The following is a 7,937-nucleotide window of genomic DNA, read 5'->3' on the forward strand; positions in this document are numbered from 1 at the left end:
TACTAAATTTGATACATTTTTAAATCAATGGCAATATTTTATGTTTTAAATAACATATTGTAGTAAAAGAGAACAATTGTGGCTTATTAGACCCTACAAGTGTTTAAGTCCGAGGTTCCCTTTAAATCACTCTGAAATCAATTGTTCCTATTGCAAAAGCAAAAAAAAAAATAATCATACATTGTTTGACTGTATAAAAGGTGATTCGCTCGGCTAACCAATTCCCTCGACTGAGTGCGCCTCATAAACTCTCACACAGAGAGAATACTTATTATCAATTTTTTTGTAATGTGTTTTGATATTGTTTTTTTGTTGTCTCCCAACTCATAGAATTTGATAGTTGCTTATATCAATAAAAACATATTTTGTAACGCTCCTGCTCTTAAATGTTTTATTTTTTTGGGTGCAATTTAAGTCAGTTGAGCCAACTGGATATTTTCATAGGTACACCTCCCCCTGAAAATATGCATTTAGAGCCGCTTTCAGAAAAATGCAAGGGACAACTTGAAATTCTTCCACTGTCTTTTGGAATCGAGTAAAAAAAAGTGTGCCTTTAGCCAATGAATTATCTCGTTTCGCAGCAGTGGAACTCTCAACTCTGGAGACGCACAGCGTCCACACCGTTTGAAAGACTGTGAAGCTGCACAAATGAACGGAAAGTAAGCCGCGTCGTAACCAGTTACAGGTAGTCCCCCTGTTACGATGGACTAGACCTAAGCAATTTTGACTTTACGACGCCGGACTCTCGTACGACATTGTCTCCAGTTGTTTTCTTTTAAGCTGCGTTAACTAGCCTGGTACACCAGACTCACCGCTGCTCCAGCTATAGAGTCTGGCGACCAATGAGCGAATCAAATTTCCAGGGCGGAGCAAGCCACAGCAAACAGACAGCGGAGTAGACCAATCAGCGACGGGCAGACGTGACGTTTGCAAAGCAACAACTCGGGCGGCGCGAGCGGAAAACGGAGAAGTTTATTTAACATGGCTAGCGCGAGACAGCCTGTTGTCATTGACTTGTGTCTATGTGTTTTTGTTAATTTAAAACTGATTTTACCGTGGATTGGAACATATTATCGGCTCTCCTGTTCGTCATCTCTGTTGTTGTGGAGACGACTTCCGACGCGGAAGAGTGACGCTGCTCGTTAAGGACACGTCACGCAAAAAAACGAATCTGATTGGACGGTTCATTTTGTTCTTGCTCGAGAGGCCGTTAATGGGCTGGGTCCCAGACTATTCTCACAGTGTTTGAAAAATAAAGGGAGAACAGTCTGGCCGTGCCAGGCAAGCGTTAACAGTGCCTTATTGTACCACACAGTATTTTATTTTTAACTTCATTAATTTAACTATTAACTTGATGTGTTATGTCCTCACTATACATGAAGTTGTTCAGCTTGACAGAAATCAAACAATTGTGGTTTTTAAAGCTTTTTCCTTCCTTAACTTTTGACAATTTGTAAAGCTGTAGCACACATATGTGGACTTATGTTCAAAACGGCACACATTTTAACCATAGGCGGAGTTTGACTTTTGGGGCGGTGGGAGGCACAACATGTTGATGACCCCAAAACGCAGTGTCAGCAATAAAATTAACTTACAAGAATATTTAAAATAATGCGCGTTTTTTGTTTCCTATCAGTCTTGAGGGGAATTCTTCAAATCAGGCTGCTTAGGCAATACTTTTCGCCAAGATCGTCATCCATTGAATTTGGTACGCCCGCCGGTGTCTTGCCAATGTAGTTACCCTAGTCAAAAATTGTATCCCCTGGGCGGAGCCATGTGAAGGTAGATTTCTGTCTTTATTATTCAATCAAAAAAAAGTTGCTTCAATAAAAAATGTGTTTGAATGCAAAAATAAATTTGAAACTCCAAAAAAATCCACGTGAAAGTAGGAGTGGGAACCTCTTGGTACTTCGCGATACGATACGGTTTGCGATGCAAAGCTCGCGATAACGATCTGACGATATGGTGATACAACGATTATCGATACATTGGTCAGGAAATCATTCTAGGATATTCTAAAAACAAATAATAAACAGAAAAACAAGCTTCTGCTGTGAATTGGAATGAGTTTATCATTAGTAGACGTCCAGTCCATCTGAACTGGGAGGGTGGCAGCGAATGTTCCCTCCCACTTCAAACGGATTGAACGTCTATGGCTGTCAGTGGCAGCCAATGCCAGGCAATGAGTTAATTTGGGCCATTTAAGGTCATTTACCTGTTGATTTTCAGTTACTTCCTGTTGATTTTGGGGTATTTTATGGGTCACTTCCTGTATATTTTGTGTTACAAAACAGGAAGTGACCTGGGAATCACCCGAATGAATAGGCAGTGACTCAAACTCAACAGGAAATGACCTGGAAATACCCTAAACTGAACAGCAAGTGACCTGTAAATGCCCTGAAAATCTGACAGAATGACTGCGAATGCTCTAATTTCGAATGAACAAACGTTTCCAGTCTAAATGGATTGGGTGTTGAGCACCGTCAAGGCAGCCTTAGACTTAAAAACTTGACTTCAATCAGAAAAAAAAAAAAAAAAAAAAAAAAAAAAAATAATTAAAAAAAAAAAAGCTTTCACGGGGTGTGACAAAATATCGACATGGTGATATATCGTTATACTTTGTATCCCAAAAGATTATTGATATGCTCCTGCAATAATCGAGATATCATTTTAAAAAGGTGTCAATGTCTATTAAAAAAACAAAGGAACCAACAAGTTGCTACCAAAATCTTCCACCATAATAGTGTCTCAATTAACTCTAAGGCTGCCTTGATGGTGCTCGACAAACAATCCATTTAGACTGGAAACGTTCGTTCATTCGAAACCAGAGCATCAAAGAAAAAAATATTTTAAAAAATATTTTTTTCCCTCTAATATACATACAGTATATATATATATATATATTAAATTTTATGTAAAGCAAATGACTAAGGGTCTCGAAAAATAATTTCGACCCCTTATAAAAATGTTTTTTTGTTCATTTCATTCATTTTTTATGCTTTACAACGTTTAAAAATGTATATAGGAAAGTCAATTACATGCAATGACACTTTTTGCCCCCCCCCTCCCTTTAAATCTGCTTATGATTTTAACAATATAACACCCGACTCATTAGAACTGGTGTTCAAACGTCGATCCCGTCTGATCAAAATGTAAATTTAGTAGATTTAAGTGTAGATGACACCAGAAAGCATGTTTATTTCATATTACATACGGTATTTAATGCTCCTGAATGAAATGGCCCGCTTAGTTGTGTGTGGAAGCAAATGATACATTTATTCAATTTTTTGAATCCTGCGCCACAAAAAAGAGCGACTTCCGGCCAGAATCTCGGATTGAGGAAGAAGCCGGATGTGACAACAGTGGATGAGATCATCTTCACTATACATCCATACTATTTAATGCAGAAGGACTGCGGATTCAGTTGATTTTGCGGATTAATTCGTTTATTTTTTTGTGTCACGCCTACCCAATGTGCTTCAGACTTTTGTTGCTACACCAGGGAGAGTGGTGGGAGCCTTTTTGGGTTTCCAAAAGAAGCAAGTCCAACAATCAAGGGACCATTGGACAGACGAGGAAGTGAGTATGGTACTTGTTTTATATCATGTCAAATACTGGGATCATGGCACACGTTTTAATAAGGAGGTGGCTTGTATTTTGTTTTTGACTATGCTTGCCAGTGAAGCAGGGTGTGCTTGCATTTTTCAGCCGGCGACCATGGTGTTTGACAAGCCGCCGGTCGTCGGCAAGTTAAGCAGGGCGTGATATCCTTCATTGGACGTCAACCGTCGCGTGTGACAAGCTGCCCGATGTCGGCCGGTTTGTCTGCCGAGAATGAGCGATTTTCGGCTTTCATTACCCTGCTACGTCCTCGGCGACGAGCACTCACGCGGCCCTGGCATGCAATCCCGTGTGAGTGCTCGTCGCCGAGGACGTAGAAGGGGAATGACGAGCTGTAATAGCCCGTTGAAAGTTGCTTGCAGCCGGAGGCTGGCCGATTGGTGAAGACAATCACTTTCGCCGCCGTGTGTGAAAATGGTTAGTTTTGTGCGATTTTTCGTGTTTAAAAGGCAAGGAAGAGAGTTGGAAGAGCCACTCTGTTCAGGTTAGCATGTAATCTAGCTCTCACGCCTCCTGTTTTGTTTACGCTATTTCCTTCGTCTCAGAGTCCGACAGGGAAAGGACAAGAGCCGGACTAGCTCGGGAGATTTAAGAAGTCGTTTAGCCCTGTCATACTGAATAAATGCATTTTTATTATTTCATATTCCATTTAGCACAGGTCTGTTAGTTGTCATGACAATACAAAATATTTACAGTACCTTGCAAAAGTATTCGGCCCCCTTGTACCTTGCAACCTTTCGCCACATTTCAGGCTTCAAACATAAAGATAAAAAAATTTAAATTTTTTGTCAAGAATCAACAACAAGTTGGACACAATCGTGAAGTGGAACAAAATTTATTGGATAATTTAAACTTTTTTAACAAATAAAAAACTGAAAAGTGGGGCGTGCAATATTATTCGGCCCCCTTGCGTTAATACTTTGTAGCGCCACCTTTTGCTCCAATTACAGCTGCAAGTCGCTTGGGGTATGTTTCTATCAGTTTTGCACATCGAGAGACTGACATTCTTGTCCATTCTTCCTTGCAAAACAGCTCGAGCTCAGTGAGGTTGGATGGAGAGTGTTTGTGAACAGCAGTCTTCAGCTCTTTCCACAGATTCTCGATTGGATTCAGGTCTGGACTTTGACTTGGCCATTCTAACACCTGGATACGTTTATTTTTGAACCATTCCATTGTAGATTTGGCTTTATGTTTTGGATCATTGTCCTGTTGGAAGATAAATCTCCGTCCCAGTCTCAGGTCTTGTACAGATACCAACAGGTTTTCTTCCAGAATGTTCCTGTATTTGGCTGCATCCATCTTCCCGTCAATTTTAACCATCTTCCCTGTCCCTGCTGAAGAAAAGCAGGCCCAAACCATGATGCTGCCACCACCATGTTTGACAGTGGGGATGGTGTGTTCAGGGTGATGAGCTGTGTTGCTTTTACACCAGCCAAACATATCGTTTTGCATTGTGGCCAAAAAGTTCAATTTTGGTTTCATCTGACCAGAGCACCTTCTTCCACATGTTTGGTGTGTCTCCCAGGTGGCTTGTGGCAAACTTTAAACGAGACTTTTTATGGATATCTTTGAGAAATGGCTTTCTTCTTGCCACTCTTCCATAAAGGCCAGATTTGTGCAGTGTACGACTGATTGTTGTCCTATGGACAGACTCTCCCACCTCAGCTGTAGATCTCTGCAGTTCATCCAGAGTGATCATGGGCCTCTTGGCTGCATCTCTGATCAGTTTTCTCCTTGTTTGAGAGGAAAGTTTGGAAGGACGGCCGGGTCTTGGTAGATTTGCAGTGGTCTGATGCTCCTTCCATTTCAATATGATGGCTTGCACAGTGCTCCTTGAGATGTTTAAAGCTTGGGAAATCTTTTTGTATCCAAATCCGGCTTTAAACTTCTCCACAACAGTATCTCGGACCTGCCTGGTGTGTTCCTTGGTTTTCATCATGCTCTCTGCACTTTAAACAGAACCCTGAGACTATCACAGAGCAGGTGCATTTATACGGAGACTTGATTACACACAGGTGGATTCTATTTACCATCATCGGTCATTTAGGACAACATTGGATCATTCAGAGATCCTCACTGAACTTCTGGAGTGAGTTTGCTGCACTGAAAGTAAAGGGGCCGAATAATATTGCACGCCCCACTTTTCAGTTTTGTATTTGTTAAAAAAGTTTAAATTATCCAATAAATGTTGTTCCACCTCACGATTGTGTCCCACTTGTTGTTGATTCTTAACAAAAAATTACATTTCATATCTTTATGTTTGAAGCCTGAAATGTGGCGAAAGGTTGCAAGATTCAAGGGGGCTGAATACTTTTGCAAGGCTCTGTAGCAGTGAGGGAATCAATACTTATACAAATAATATTCTGCAATAATATTGGAGTAGAGAGATAAAAACAATGAGGACATTTTGTGTTGCCCATGCAGTCTGCTTTAGTCATCAGCCTCGTGTTTGTTGTCTCTGTCGCCGTTTTCTCATTCTGAATCTTCCTCTTCTTCCAAATATGGCTCAAACATATTAGGCTGTAAGTCACATGCTTTCTCTAGATCAACAATATCGCTTGGAAAATCCACACTTATGACCGGAGGAGCTAAATGACAGCTTTAATTAAATGAATTCAATTAATTAAATAAATTTAAATAATTCATTTAAAGAGCATTTCTTGTCATCTGCGCTTTGCCAAATTGTTGTATATAGTTGAAACGTCTCTATATACAGTGGGGCAAATAAGTATTTAGTCAACCACTAATTGTGCAAGTTCTCCCACTTGAAAATATTAGAGACGCCTGTAATTGTCAACATGGGTAAACCTCAACAGTAGGAGACAGAATGTGGAAAAAAAAAACAGAAAATCACATTGTTTTATTTTTAAAGAATTTATTTGGAAATCACGGTGGAAAATAAGTATTTGGTCTATACCAAAAGTTCATCTCAATACTTTGTTTTGTACCCTTTGTTGGCAATAACGGAGGCCAAACGTTTTCTGTACTTCTTCACAGGCTTTTCACACACTCTTTTGCACAATTAGTAGTTGACTAAATACTTATTTGCCTTATTAATTCAAATAATAATGCTATTTAAGATTTCAGTTTTGGTGTCATTTACACTTTAAAGGGGAACTGAAGAGCTTTTCAGATTTCGCTCGTGTTTTACTCAGTTGAATTGTATTAAATGCGTCATTCGCTCTCTCAAAAAGTCACATAAAAGAAAAAAAAAAAAAAATTGACCACGTAGTTTTTGAGTTATGGCCATAGCAACACCATAGCAATGAGGGACGCGCCGTCCTGCCGACCCCTACCTCGTGACGTAACTTCCAGGAAGCCTCGCCACCACTCTGAACACGGAAATATAGCACCACGCTATCCTCGCCATATATTGCAAACATTTTCTGGGTTTTACTCGCGGGATTCGTCATGCCATCTCGATGTGTAGCGATATGAATTACTCACAGGAAGACTCCAGACTCTAGGAGTGGTCAAAAAAAAACTTCTCCTGCAAAGGTTTGGACCGTTTTTGTTAGCATGCATACAGGTCCCCAATCGGCTCATTGTTTTCATCATTTCAGCCACGACAGCTTTGAAAACCTACAACAATGCAACCTTGGTTTTCCAAAGACGTAAGTAGAACATTAATGGCTTTTTTTTTGATAAACGAGGGGAACTCCTACTGCCAGTTTGTTGAAGTGCGACATTTTTTTTTTTTTTTTGCTGTTGGCCTGTCATAAGTAGATAGGTTGGCTGACATGTCGTCTACTCATGTGATTTTATTACTATATCAATAGGTGTTATGTAAATTCAAATGTCCCCAGCACCAAATAGGTCCTTGGCTTGTTGTTTTTTATATTTCAACATCAATGTCTGCCTATTTGAAGAGGGAACAATAGCATCAAATAGATGCTGCTATGACTGGGGCATTATTATTTGATCACCAAGAAATTATTATTAAATTAAAATTAGGATTCATCCAATATTTTCATGCTGCTGTGATTTTTTTTTTCCCTCCAGGAAGCCAAACATAAAAAAATAAGTGGCGGAAACCCTCAACACGATGAAAAAAGCGTTGCAAGTCAGTTGCCACCCAGTTTCCCAAAATCAAGAGAGAGTGGGTCGAGTCATATGATGACCGAAGTGATGCGGTGTCCAGCGATGACGACTGAAGAGATCCTATGAGGCCTGCCAGATGCTGAATTTCTTCCGTCTGCGACATCAGATGACGATGATTTAGGAGAAATAAATGTAGCAAATTTTGATGACATGAAATCATAAACTAGTCATATATACAGTACACATTTTTTAAAAGAAAAATCAAGTTACCTTCA

The 7,937-nt window shown here is 39.9% G+C and overlaps 1 long non-coding RNA gene across 1 annotated transcript; it reads left to right on the forward strand.

Moving 5' to 3' along the window:
* The first annotated feature begins 6,019 nt into the window (after positions 1-6,019).
* On the forward strand, positions 6,020-7,937 carry LOC130905888 (uncharacterized). The gene is made up of 3 exons (XR_009061160.1): positions 6,020-7,119; positions 7,185-7,235; positions 7,624-7,937. It is a non-coding gene; the product is annotated as an uncharacterized LOC130905888 (long non-coding RNA).

Source organism: Corythoichthys intestinalis, chromosome 17, assembly GCF_030265065.1.
Source record: "Corythoichthys intestinalis isolate RoL2023-P3 chromosome 17, ASM3026506v1, whole genome shotgun sequence".
Classification (NCBI taxonomy): Eukaryota; Metazoa; Chordata; class Actinopteri; order Syngnathiformes; family Syngnathidae; genus Corythoichthys; species Corythoichthys intestinalis.